Below are 13,676 nucleotides of genomic sequence, written 5' to 3' on the forward strand. Positions count from 1 at the left end.
TTGAGAGATTAGAAGACAGAATTCCTTTTGAGGAATAGTGGGAAATAAGCTTCTATGATGGAGATGGGTGCAGATATTGTAGAAAGCTTTAAAAAGAGAAACTGGGACCTCTTCACTTAAACCATAAGAAAACAGGGAACAAAGCTGAATTATGTGTTCTCTCCCAGCACCCAGTAGAGTATGTTGCACAGAATACAGACAATAAATATTTGTTGACTGAACATATGCTGAATGCTCTGATGACTAAGGTGGTGGCTCTTCTATAAGTGTATGACAGAGTAAAAGTGGATTTTGTTGTTTTAAATCAATCTGAAAGAGTTCTGAAGGACTGAATGATACGGGAAGGGAACAGAGGCACAAAGATTAGCTAGTAGGCTACTACAGTAATTCAGGCATGAGATAATAAGGCAGAATCAGTATGGGACGGTCAAGAGAGTACTGAACATGGAACAGAGAATCAAGCCATGAACAGACATTGATTAAGCTCCTACTGTGTGCCAGGTTTCATGATATAAAGACATTAATGAAGCCACCCCTGCTGTCTAAAAGTTTATATTCTATTGAAAGAAATAACATACAAACATATAAATAACCATAAAGTACATATGAAAGAAATGCAAAATAATTTGTGTCTGGGGGATTAGGAAAGGCCTCATGCAGATGTGTTTTTGTTATGTTCAGCCAATTCTTGTTACCCCATTTGGGATTTTCTTAGCAAAGATATTGGAGTGGTTTGCCATTTTTCTTCTTTAGCTCATTTGACAGATGAGGAAACTGAGGCAGAGTTAAGTAACTTGCCCAGGATCACACAGCTAGTAAATGTGAGGCCAGATTTGAACCCAGGAAGACGAGTCTTCCTAACTTCAGGCCTAGAACTCTATCCACTGTACCACCTAGCTGCCTCATGTAGCTCATATCTGAAGAAATTTAGGAATTCTAAAAGGCAAACATAAAGAGGGAGTAGACTCCAGGCAGTGTAGACAAAGGCACAGAGGTAAGAGATGGAACGTCATGTTCTGAAAAATACAAATGGACCAGTTTGGTTGTAACATAGGGTACATGAAGGTGATTAATTAAGTAAGTAAGTACCATGTAATAAAGCAATCTAAAGCTAGACTATGGAGGGCTCTAAATGCCAAGTGGAAAAATCTGTATTTTATCCTGGAAGATAAAAGAAGCCATCGGAACTTTTTGAGCAGGGTATTGATGTGATGAGAATTGAGCTTTGTCAGCTCTATGGGAGTTGGAGGCTTAAGGCAGGGAAGTCAATCCCAAGACTAATCATCAAGGTAAAAGATAATAAAGACTGAACTAAGGTAACACAGATTCAATAGTGAGAAGAGGATGGATAGAAACAAGACATATTATGGATGCAGAATCCACAGGGTTCAAAGCCAGTGCCTAACATTTATAGTCCATGTGACTATGGGCAAGCCATTTGACTTGTAACCTACATAGGCATCTGTAAATTGGGGATAATATTAACTTAAGTACACACATCATTCTGAGAAAAGATTCATAGGCTTCACCAGGAATCTATGACATTAAAAAAAAGAGAAAAGGTTAAGAACCCCTGACTTTGAGGATTTGACTATAGGTAATACATCCAGGAGGTTGGTAGACAAGAGCCTGAGACTTCATTTGTAGACTCAAGAGGCTTGGGAAGTACTGAAAAATTTATCAAGAAAGGCTAACTGGGGAAAAAAAAAAACTTGGTCAGAAGTCAGCACCATGGATGGCTCCAAGGGAAGCTTGTTGCTCTAACACCTTTTTAAAGTGAGACAAACTGGCTCCTTTTCCCTGGAGGCAGCTTGGAAGTACTTGGCTAGTTGTCTGCTGTGTTTTAATGGACTAGGTCTGTTACCCGTAGTCTATATTTTCCCTTACAATCTGTTCTACACAGCCTACACTTTGGATTTTTTCCTCTCTTCTACTTGAATAGCATTTTAGAGTTTATAAATCACTTTCCTCACAACAGCCTTGTGAAGTAGGTTGTGAAAGTGGTTTACTTTTCATTTGCCTCCTCTAAGATGTCACACCCTCTTTTGCCTGGCAGAGTAGGAATTTGGGGGGTATGAACTGAACCAGAAGAACTATGAGGCTCCTTCCAACACTAAAAGTGTTTAATTCTGTGGTATTCTAACCAGGAACTGAACATTTGGACCTTAACAGGAAGCAATGAGTCAAAGCCAGCAATCAGAAATCACCAACACTGCCACTATGCTTGTGTCTGGTTTCACAGGGTCCTGCTCACTCTCACAGATGCATCCTTGGCTACTGAAGAAGCACAGGTGAAGCATATGGCCTCAACTGCCATGTTAATCCCCACTGGTAGGGTGATTGACTCTAGCAGTAAAAATTGCAGAGCAATACCTCCCTGCCTATGCACCTATGTACAGGAGCCACATAAAACAAGTGGTTTGAATCTCTGGGAACCCCACCTCTGACACCCACTAGCTATGTGACCATTATGCAAGTGACTCACTATCTCTCAGTTTCAGTTTCTTCATCTTTAAAGTAGGCATAATATTTCTTGCAGCATCTACTTTATAGGGTTGATGTCAGACTCCAATGAGATAATATGTATGTATGTGTATATATATATACACATGAAGCACTTTAAAATACCTATTATCATTATTAAATGTCTTTCACCAAATGCTGTTATCACTTTGATAGACTCTGCTGTCTTATTTAGCTGAAGTTACTTCACTGAGGTGAGAGAGTTATTATTTTGGGCTGTCTGTGAACCAGATCATATATGACAGGACTATATTACCCAAAATATATTGTCCCTGAAGTTCAAGGTGATTTGCCCTTCTTGTCTTCCGTGATCATCTGTCCCGAGCAATTCTATAACCATAAGTTGAGAAGAAAGTTTTCTCATTATCTATGTTTCTGAAAGAGTAGTGTCTAAATGCAGACTCCTACTGATCTTGATTTGCTTGGGTAGTTGGAGGTCTTTGAGGAGGAATCTTGCATAGTGTCACTAGGAGTCTATGATGAGTTTTGGCTCCCCCCCGACACACACATAGATGTCTGTCTGAGGCATGGTCATCTAAAGCTCTCAAGGACTTTGGGTACCATCACAGACCATTTTACCAAAAGTCTCAATGGAACTTTCTGGTTGTTTAGTCCTATAAACTTCTTCAGGCCTATACTCCTCTCCATGTTGTCAGTACTTGGCCTTTCCTGTGATTAACATATCTCTCTACCTACCTACTCTCTTAATCCCAGATAGCGTGGGCTTGGAGAATGGAGAAACTTTGGCATGAATACTATCCCTGACACCTACTAGTTATATGACCATGGACAAGTCCTGTGACTTCTCTGTACCTCAGTTTCTTCATTGGTGAGGTAGGTGGAAATAAGAATGAATGAATGAAAAAGCATTGATTAAGGACTTAGAGTGTGCTAGGCACTTTCTTATGTACTAGGAAAGAAATGCAAAAAGGCTAATTTCTGCCCTCAAGAAGTAGACATTATATATTAAGGCAAGACAACACATTTAAGGGAGTGGTGTCTAGGGAAAGATTTAGAAAGTCATGTGTAAGTTAAGCGGAGGCATAGGAGAGTTGTTTGAATATTCTTACTCAAAAGGCTCTCTAATCTCATCATTTTTTCCAGTGATTCAGATCATGATTCATCCATGCTTGACCATCCAATGTGTTTCTTGCCTCTCAACATACTAGAGGTCTTCCTTGCGTACTTCTGATATCAAGAGAATACCTGTGAAAAATTCTGCCATCTCTCACCCTTACAATGTGACCAGCCCATTTTAAATTCTTATTATATAATTTCTTAATGACAGTTCTTACTTCTTTTCTTCTTTAAGCTCCTTGTTGGTTTTATGTTATATCTTGGTCACATCAACTGAAAACACTCTCCATTACCTTCTGTGTGAGATACATTTCTAGTTCTTCAGAAACTTTTGGATTGCATGGCTCCCTGTCATATAACAACACCAATAAAATGTTGATGTTGAAAAAGATGAGTCTTTGCCTTCAAGGTAACCCTGGAATCATTAAAGAGAATTTGAAATGTCTTTAAGGCAATTTCTGTCTTCACCTCTAGCCCCAATTCACTGACCATTTATTCCAGAGGTGTAAAGCTCCAAGTACTGCCCAATTCAGACTAAAATGTGGTTGGGAAATATCTAGCAAAATAAATAAAAATATGATATAACATAAATAATGTTAATTTGTGATTTTCTAAGTCAATATAGATCATGGATTTTGTTCTATTTGAGTTTGACACCACTGATCTAAACTGTCTACATCATAGATTCACACTAATGTAATGATTATCTCTGCAGATGGGAACAACCTATAAAACAAGAAAAAAAATAACCTGATCTTTAGTTGTATTTAAATAGAATGTCCAGAAAGTAGGAAATCTTGTTTCTGTTGTAGTCTGCTATGGTCAGCCAGAATATGGAATACTGTATTTGGTTCTGAGACCCACATTTTAGGAAGGATACTGACAAAACAGATCATATCCAGGGGAGATCAGTCAAGATAGACTAAAGAGTATGCTATAGAAGGATGATTTGAAGAAACAAGGGTGTTAAGATGGAAGAAGAGAGGCCTAGAGAAAGGAGGGAGGGACATGATGGGTATCTTCAGGTATCTGGCTCCAGAGAGCAGTACTAGGAGCACTGGATAGAATCTGCAGAGAAGTACATTGTGACTCAATATAAAGAAAAATTTCCTAGAGATTTCTTAGTCAGATTTGTTGTACAGCCCTGAACACACAGGTCTTTAGAGTTGTATAACTTCTTGTTGGAGGTGGCACAGTAGACAGAGTGCTGCATCTGGAGTCAGGAAGACTTGAGTTCATATCCTGCCTCGCACCTAACTAGCAGTATGGCCCTGGGCAAGTTAACATTTTTCAGTCTTAGTTTCTTCATCTGTAAAATGGGGATAATAGCTTCTATTTCAAAAGATTGTTGTGAGGATCAAATGAATTGATATTGATATTTAAAATACTTTATAAACCTTAAAATACTACAGAAATGCTAACTATTAATATTATTGTCATGCACACATAATTATGAACAGACTGGTACAGTAGAATGTCAACTCATTAAGGGAAAAGACCGTTACATTTTTGTCTTTATACCCCCAAAGCCTAGGTCAATACTTGGCACACAGTAGGTGCTTAATACATTTTTCTTGAATTGAACTGAATTGAATTAGGGTATGAGTTGAAGTAAATGATTTGAGTTTCCTCCCAACTCTTGGGATCTCTGGTTTATGATCCCCTTCTTGCTAATAATCAGGGATCATAAATTCCCTATAACTTGAGGAAGGCAAGTGATACAGTAGATAAGTACTGGACCAGGAGTTAAGAAAACCTGAGCTCAAATACTGCTTCAGACACTTTATACTTGTATGATCCTGGACATGTCATTTAACTTCTGTTTGCCTCTATTTCTTCAAATGTAAAAGGAAGATAATAATAGCACCTGCCATCATTATTCAGTGGGAGTTTGGAGTATGATGGAAAACAGAGCTGTGACTAGGAATCCTTCTTCCTGAGGCAAAAAAAAATGTTACAGGAAGCACATTTAAGCTTGATTTCAGGAAAATTTTTCCAACTATTAAAGCTGTCCACAATTGAAATGGGTTGCCTCATTTTACTCACTGGAGTTCACAAGCCAAGACTGGATGACCATTTATTTGTCAACAAGTCAAGTTAACAACCATTTATGGAACACTTATTATGAGCCTGGCTTTGCTAAATTGGATAAACTGGTTGGGTATGTTACAAGGGGGACTCATTATGGGTACAGACTAGTCAGTGATTCTGAATTTCTAATAACAAAGTATTATTACAGATTCTTTCTTAAAGGAATACTATAGGAAGATTATTTTTGGTTGCTATGTGAGGGATAGCTTGGAAAGGGGAGATCTCTCCTGGGAACAGAAAGACCAGTTGTAAAATGAGTGTCATAGAGATGATGAAGGCCTGAGCAAGAAAAAGAGAGAAATGTGAGTGATGAGGAAGTAGAATTGGCCAAATTTGGTAGTTTAACTAATATGGAGGGAAAGGAAAGGAACGAATCAAGGGGAGACTCTAGGTTTGAAAATCTGGATGACTGATAGACTGATTGTATCCTAAACAAAAATAGAAATGTTTGGAGAATAGCCTAGTTTAGGGGAAAAGGTCACGAGTTCTGTTTTGGAGGTTCTGAGTTTGGCATGCCAATGGGATATCCCACTGGAAATGCTGAATAGGCCGCTGGTGACACAGAACTGGAACTCAGGAGAGCCATTAGAGGTGGATTTGGGAATCATCTGCATAGAGGTGATGAGATCACTGAGGGAGCATAGAAAAAGAAAAGAAAAGGTTCCTTAAAGGACACCCATGATTAAGATTACAGGTCTCTTGGTTCTCCTCCTACTCCTGTGGCTGATCCTTTTTAGAATCCTTCGCTGTCTTCTCAAGCACCAAGGTTCTGTCTCTGTCTCTTCACTTCTCTTTCTCTCTACTCTATCCCTTAGTGATCTCAACAATTGCTGTAGTTTCAATGATCAAATCAGAGAGATGATTTAAAAAATTTCCCACCATTTGGTTTAGTGCTTTCTGCATATTAAACATTTAATACAAATATTAGTTAAAGAATAGGTGGGAGTGGAATGGTGAAACCAGTTGTCTAGGACAATGATATTAAGTTTACTACCCTGAGAAACTGGTAGAATAGTGGCACCATTAATTAAAAAGAGACAAATCAAGAAGTGGAGCCAGTCAAGAGGAGAAATTTGGAACCTAGAGATCATTTAGTCTAGCTCCCTCATTTTCAAATAAGAAAAGTGAGGGTGAGAATGTTTCCATGACTTTCCCAATATCACATAGATAAAAAGGAGGTAGAAGCAATATTGGAATCCAGGTCCTCTGAATCCAGATCCAGCAATTGTTCTGCTGTATGGATAAGTTTGCAGGGTGATAGCCAAGGAGAAATGTTTGTAGTAGGTTGGAAATAGTCCATGAGACATTGCAATGCCATGAAGTTAAAGCAGAAAAGTACAAAATTGGGCAATGATTCTATGCTCCTGGGAATCGTTAGAAACTACCAAATATAAGCCAATCTAATCCAACAAGAACTTAATTAAGCATCTATTATGTGCAAGGAACTGGAGATAGCAAGATGAATAAAAAAAACTTAAATTCTACCGAAGGAAATAGAAACAAGTGGAAGACATAAGTGGGGGAGAGCCAAATACTAGCTCTGAGCACTTGATGTAAATTTTATGAACTGTACGAACATGTTTTGGGGCACAAGATTTTCAATGGTGCGCACCTTGGCTCTTTCCTATGCTAACCAAGACTTTGACCAGCATTAAGAAGGAAGCAATCCAACTCTGTGATTATTCTGTTCCACCATACGTAGCTATCAAGAAGTGAGGAAAACTAGTGTATTCTTTGTTGGATACATAATTAGATGTTCATTCCTTTTGGTCAGACTCTGTGACTCCATTTGGGGTTTTCTTTTTTTTTTTTTTTTTTTTTTGGTTTTTCTTGAATATTTACTTTTGTTACCGAGAATTTGTTTTTCTTTTTGTTTTTTTTTCTTTTTTAATTTTTAACATTTATTTTCACACAATTTTGGGTTACAAATTTTCTCCCCTTTTATCCCCTCCCCCCCCAAACCCGAGCTTTCTAATTGCCCCTGTGACCTATCTGCTCTCTCCTCTATCCTCCCTCCCTGCCTTTGTCTCTGTCTTCTCTTTTGTCCTGTAGAACCAGATAGCTTTCTTGACCCCTTAACCTGTATTTCTTGTTACCCAGTGGTAAGAACATTACATTTGGTCCTAACACTTTGAGTTCCAACCTCCTTAGCTCCCTCCCTCTCCACCCCTTCCCCTTGAAAGACAGGCAATTCAATATAGGCCATATCTGTGTAGTTTTGCAAATGATTTCCATACTAGTTGTGTTGTATAAGACTAACTATATTTCCCTCCATCCTATCCTGTCCCCCTTTACTTCTATTTTCTTATGGTCCTTTCCCTCCCCATGAGTGTCGACCTCGTATTGCATTCTCCTCCCCATGCCCTCCCCTCCATCCTCCCCCCCACCCTGCTTGTGCCCCTGTCCCCCACTCTCCTGTATCATGAGATAGGTTTTCCTATCAAAATGAGTGTGCATTATATTCTTTCCTTTAGTGGAATGTGATGAGAGTAGACCTCATGTTTTTCTCTTGCCTTCCCTCTTTATCCCACCACTAATAAGTCTTTTACTTGCCTCTTTTATGGGAGATAATTTGCCCCATATAACTTCTCCCTTTCTCCTCCCAATATTTCTCTCTCACTGCTTGATTTCATTTTTTTTTTTATATATGATCCCATCCTCTTCAATTCACTCTGTGCACTCTGTCTCTATGTATGTGTGCGTGTGTGCATGTGTGTGTGTGTGTACTCCCACCCAGTGCCCAGATACTGAAATGTTTCAAGAGTTATAAATATTGTCTTTCCATGTAGGAATGTAAACAGTTCAACTTTAGTAAGTCCCTTATGACTTCTCTTTGCTGTTTGCCTTTTCATGGTTCCCTTCATTCTTGTGTTAGAAAGTCAAATTTTCTTTCCAGCTCTGGTCTTTTCATCAGGAAAATTTGAAAGTCCTCTATTTCATTGAAAGACCATTTTTTCTCCTGAAGTATTATACTCAGTTTTGCTGGGTAGGTGATTCTTGGTTTTAGTCCTAGTTCCTTTGACTTCTGGAATATCCTATTCCATTCCCTTCTATCCCTCAATGTAGAGGGTGCCAGATCTTGTGCTATCCTGATTGTATTTCCACAATACTTGAATTGTTTCTTTCTAGCTGCTTGCAATATTTTCTCTTTCACCTGGGAATTCTGGAATTTGGCCACAATGCTCCTAGGAGTTTCTCTTTTTGGATCTCTTTCATGCGGTGTTCTGCGGATTCCTTGAATATTTATTTTGCCTTCTGGTTCTAGAATCTCAGGGCAGTTTTCCTTGATAATTTCATGGAAGATGATGTCTAGGCTCTTCTTTTGATCATGGTTTTCAGGTAGTCCCAGAATTTTTACATTGTCTCTCCTGATTCTATTTTCCAGGTCAGTTGTTTTTCCAATAAGATATTTCACATTATCTTCCATTTTTCGAATCTGTGCGGTATGTTCTGAGATATCTGTCTTTCTCATAAAGTCCTTAGCATCCATCCGTACCATTCCAGTTTTGAAAGATCTATTTTCTTCAGTGAGCTTTTGAATCTCCTTTTCCATTTGGTTAATTCTGCTTTTGAAAGCATTCTTCTCCTCATTGGTCCCTTGCACCTCCCTTGCCAGCTGAGTTAGGCTAGTTCTCAAGGTGCCAATTTCTTTAAGATTTTTTTATTTCTCCTTTAGCAGGGAGCTGATCTGCTTTTCATGCTTCTTCCTCATCCCTCTCATTTCCCTTCCCAGTCTTTCCTCCACCTCTCTAACTTGATTTTCAAAATTCCTCTTGAGCTCTTCCATGGCCCGAGCCCATTGGGTGGGCTGGGACACAGAATCCTCGATTTCTGTGTCTTTGCCTGATGGCAAGCATTGTTCCTCCCCATCAGAAAGGTAGGGAGGAAGTGTCTTCTCTCCGATAAAGTCCGCGAAGGACCCCCCCCATGAAAGGTCCGCAGGTCTCTCCGGAGCAGAAATCTCCCTCGCTCCAATACTCCGTGGTCTCTGGGTGCAGAATTTGCCCTGGCTTGGTCCCCTCTAGCCGTTCTGTGGTTTGTGTGTTCGGAGCTATGTGTACTTGCATCTTTCTACTTCGCCATCTTGGCTCCGCCCCCCATTTGGGGTTTTCTTGGCAAAGATACTGGAGTGGTTTGCCATTTCCTTCTCCAGCTCATTTGGCAGGTGAGGAAACTGAGGCAAACAAGGTTAAGTGACTTGCCCAGAGTCCCAGTTAGTAAATCTCTGAGGTGAGATTTGAACTTGGGAAGATGAGTCTTTCTGACTCCAGGTTCTATCCATTTTTCCACCTAGCTGCCCCAAATTAGATAGCAGCATGTAATAAATACTAGGTCATTTTCAGCTTTAAGGAGTCTGACTCAGTACTAGTTAGCATTTTTATTACTGACTTCTATAATGGAATAAAGAGGTTGCTGACTAAATATGCCAGTGGGTGGGGTGGCATGGCGAGGCACCTTATAATTCTGGATTAATATTTTTAAAAACTCAACAAATTATAGAAGTACTTACGATACAGATGTGACAAGATGGCATCAGGATTATTCATTCACCCAGGCAGGAACAATTTACAATGTGGACTCGTGACATCCACAAATCAAGGAAGAGGTTTTTGGTGCAAACAATCTGGGTGTTTACAGAAATCACAAGATAAGTGAGTCAATAAAAAAGGGTTGTGTCTTTAAAAAAACCAACTAGGCTATCCAAACGGGAAGTTAGAAGGTAGGAGCCCCAAGATAATCTTGTTAAGTATTTATTTTGTCCTTACTCGAAAGCTGTCAGATCTGGTGACCTGCTAACTTAAATGAGATATGGAGGACTTGGGGAGAATCCAGGGGACAGAAATGATAAAAGGTCTCTTTGGGCCCAAGAGAATAAAGGCCCCCAAATCTAAAGCAATGGGTAGAAGGTGAAAAGGGGAAATATTGCATTATTATATTATATTTTGGGGGGAGGCAATCAAGGTTAAGAGACTTGCCCAAGGTCACACAGCTAATAAATGTCTGAGGTCAAATTTGAACTTGGGTCTTCCTGACTCCAACAATGAATTACTTTAAGGGGAAATAATTCTAATTATCCAAAAGGTGAATGGGCCACCACAGGAGGGAGTGGAACCTGCTTCCTTCCTACCTCCCTCCCCTTCAACACCTCCCCTTGGGAGTCATTCAGGTAAATGACCACTTGGAGGGGAACACTTGTGACCTTGGGGTCACATGTGGCCCTGTAGATCCTCAAGTACAGCTCTTTGACTGAATCCAAACTTCACAGAACAAATCCCCTTAATAAAAGGATTTGTTCTGTGAAACTTGGACTCAGTCAAAAAGCCACACTTAGGAACCTAGAAGGCCACATGTGACCTCAAGGTCACAGGTTCCCCACCCCTAATTTGGGGAATCAATAAACATTTATCAGCTGTTGACTCTGTGCCAGTCACTGTTCTAAGAGTAGAAGGTTCAAAAAAAGATTTAAAAAAATCTCTGCTCTCAAAGTCACAGTATGTTTAGAGGGAATTTCTTAGACCACTCTTTGTCAGTTCTATCAACGAAATGATATTGTTTGGGTTATAGGTACAGGTTGGACTAAAAGGCCTCTGAAGTCTCTCCCAGCTCTGGGAGTCTGTCATTCTAGGACTTAAATTTGTGACAACTGAATGATACAGAGAGGGTGATCACAATGACTCAGAACAAAAATAAATAAATAATGTGATTTGTAATGCTGTATATACTTAGCATAAAGTTCTATATCCAAAGGGATGTGTGATTTCACTGGTAAGGGAGCTCCATCAATGCAGACTGACCCATATCAAAACCCTTCATGTCTCAGTAGCTAGTTTCATGAATTGTTGTGAGAAAATAATGTACTTGATGGCTTACCTTTGAATAAGAAACCTCTTTCAGACTCACCTGACATGGTTTTCTGCTAACAGGTGGTTGCCAGGTCATGCTCTAAGCCTTTCCACTTTGTCAGGCCTTGCAGAACTTGTTTCCCACTGCCACATTCTTTGAGAATCCGAGGCTTCCTGCATGTCATGAGAGGGACTTTATTGGAGTAGGCTCTGTATACTCAAGACAGCATGGTATAGTGGATAGACAGCTAGCCTTGAAATCAAGAAGACCCGGATTCAAGTACCATGTTTATCTCACATTTGTTGTGTGATTCTGGATAAGTCACTTCTCATTTTCCCATGAAACTGTCTAAGACTTTAATTGTCCAGGAATCTTCTAAAAGGATGATATCATTGGTGAAAAAAATTGTTCTAACTTTATAAAGGATTTTCAAATTTGTTATTAAGATTTTAAAGATATTTTAAAGATTTATTAAAGATACTGAGGTGATCTTGAAGACATTTGTATGTAATTTATTTTATAAACAATAAGCTGGCATTATCCAACTAAAGATATAATGCACAACAAGTAGGTTCCTTTGTAAAGTGCCTTTAGAAATTTTATTGTTAAAAACAAACAATAATAGCTAATATTTATGTGGCACTGGAAGGTTGCAGAATACTATATGTGCTGTTTCACTTGATCCTCATAACGACTCCTGCCTTGCAAGATAAACACTATTATTAGTTCCTGTTTACCTCAGTTTCCTCATCTGTAAAATGAGCTGGAGAAGGAAATGGCAAACCACTCTGGCATCTCTGCCAAGAAAACCCCAAGTGGGCCCACAAAGTATCAGGCATGACTGAAAAACAACTGAATGATTGCTGGGGATGGAAGCTCAATTCTATGTGGACAGTCTCGGGCGGGAAAAGGTGGGCACTTCTAAATCTTAGAGTTCTCACGAGGCCCCCCAGGAAACGACTGGGAATCGAGGTGAACCGAGCTATCTCGTGTATTTCCTCCTCTTCCCGTGAGAAACGTGATGGGAGGAGCATCCCCGCTCTGGAGGCTGTCCCGGATCTGGCACACCTATTGTTACCTAACAGGCTCGGTATTGTCGTGTAAACTACGCGACGGGAGAGCTTAAGTAGGGTCAGGAAAGCCTGAAAGCTCTCTTGGGCGGAGGGGCCACGTGTGTGGACAGAAGGCTCCGTTTTTCCTCTCTCTGCTCTTCCCTCCGCGTCTCTCCCCACTTACACTTCTACTTCCAATCTCTTATTGTAAGATCTTTGCCTCCTTGGGAGATCTTTCTCTCTCCCTCCTAAGGAAGAATTTCCCCTGCACTTGTAACCAGAACCCTGAAATAAAGCTCAACCCTTGTTCGACTCTGATAGGTCTCTTCTCTTATATGAGTATCCGGTTTGGCCAGCCGAAGACCTCCGATAGAGGTAAGGTAAGACTCGGGTAGCCCACAGGCCTCTAGGCCTGGCAAATGATAATTTAAAAAATCCAATGTTGAAAATGGATAAGGGACTTGCCCAGGGTCACACAGCCAGCATGAGGCTGGAACAGGATTTGAACCCAGGTCTTTCTGATTCCAAGCTTAGCTCTCTGTCCATTATGCCACATGACTCTAAACAAAAAACTAATTTTGCTGAGAATAAGATCCAGTGCACCCCATCTTCATTAATGTCAGATCAGGTTGATACTGAAGGAAGCATAAATCTATTAAGACATTAAGTTAATTTTTAAAAGCTTTTCACAATTTAAACAGAGAATTACCAAAAAGTAACATCATATAGTTGGAACCTAGCACACAAGTAATTTTCATTTCAAAAACATTTCCAGAGTGAGATGGAAAGAACACAGAACTGGAAGTCAAGAGGTCTGGATTCTGGACTTTTAGCAATGTAACTATAATCTTTCTGGGTCAGTTTCCTCATCTGTAAAAGGAGAAAGTTGGATCAGATGATCTTTGAGGTTCCTCTGAATTATAAAGGTCTACCATTCTACTCCTTGCATGTCACATGCCCCTGAACTGGTAAGTTTCAAACATGGAACAAAAAAATAAATAAACAATTTGAAACTAAAGATCAAAAAACCCCTCCCAGGTTAGGCCTGTTTTTGCAGCATGAAGAGATTTGACTGGTTTACTCCCTTAA

The 13,676-nt window shown here is 39.7% G+C and overlaps 2 long non-coding RNA genes across 7 annotated transcripts in view; one reads left to right on the forward strand and one right to left on the reverse strand.

Moving 5' to 3' along the window:
• The window catches only part of LOC140530917 (uncharacterized), a 1,083,438-nt gene that overhangs the window by 1,067,842 nt on the left and 1,920 nt on the right, over positions 1 to 13,676 (reverse strand). For all 3 annotated transcript variants that reach the window (XR_011976158.1, XR_011976156.1, XR_011976157.1), the window contains 2 exons: positions 11,593 to 11,708; positions 10,202 to 10,315 (listed from right to left, as the gene is read on the reverse strand). This is a non-coding gene — a long non-coding RNA (uncharacterized lncRNA). The remainder of the gene's footprint in view (positions 1 to 10,201; positions 10,316 to 11,592; positions 11,709 to 13,676) is intronic.
• Positions 1,921 to 13,676, forward strand: part of LOC140530919 (uncharacterized) — a 949,813-nt gene continuing 938,057 nt past the window's right edge. The window contains exons 1-3 of one of the 4 annotated variants that reach the window (XR_011976162.1): positions 1,921 to 2,291; positions 3,238 to 3,357; positions 13,363 to 13,424. This is a non-coding gene — a long non-coding RNA (uncharacterized lncRNA). Of the gene's footprint in view, positions 2,292 to 3,237; positions 3,358 to 3,638; positions 4,010 to 13,362; positions 13,425 to 13,676 lie in introns of those variants that run through there. The other 3 variants (XR_011976160.1, XR_011976161.1, XR_011976163.1) reach the window with 3 other exon arrangements.

The sequence above is a fragment of the Notamacropus eugenii genome, chromosome 3 (assembly GCF_028372415.1).
Source record: "Notamacropus eugenii isolate mMacEug1 chromosome 3, mMacEug1.pri_v2, whole genome shotgun sequence".
Taxonomy (NCBI): domain Eukaryota; kingdom Metazoa; phylum Chordata; class Mammalia; order Diprotodontia; family Macropodidae; genus Notamacropus; species Notamacropus eugenii.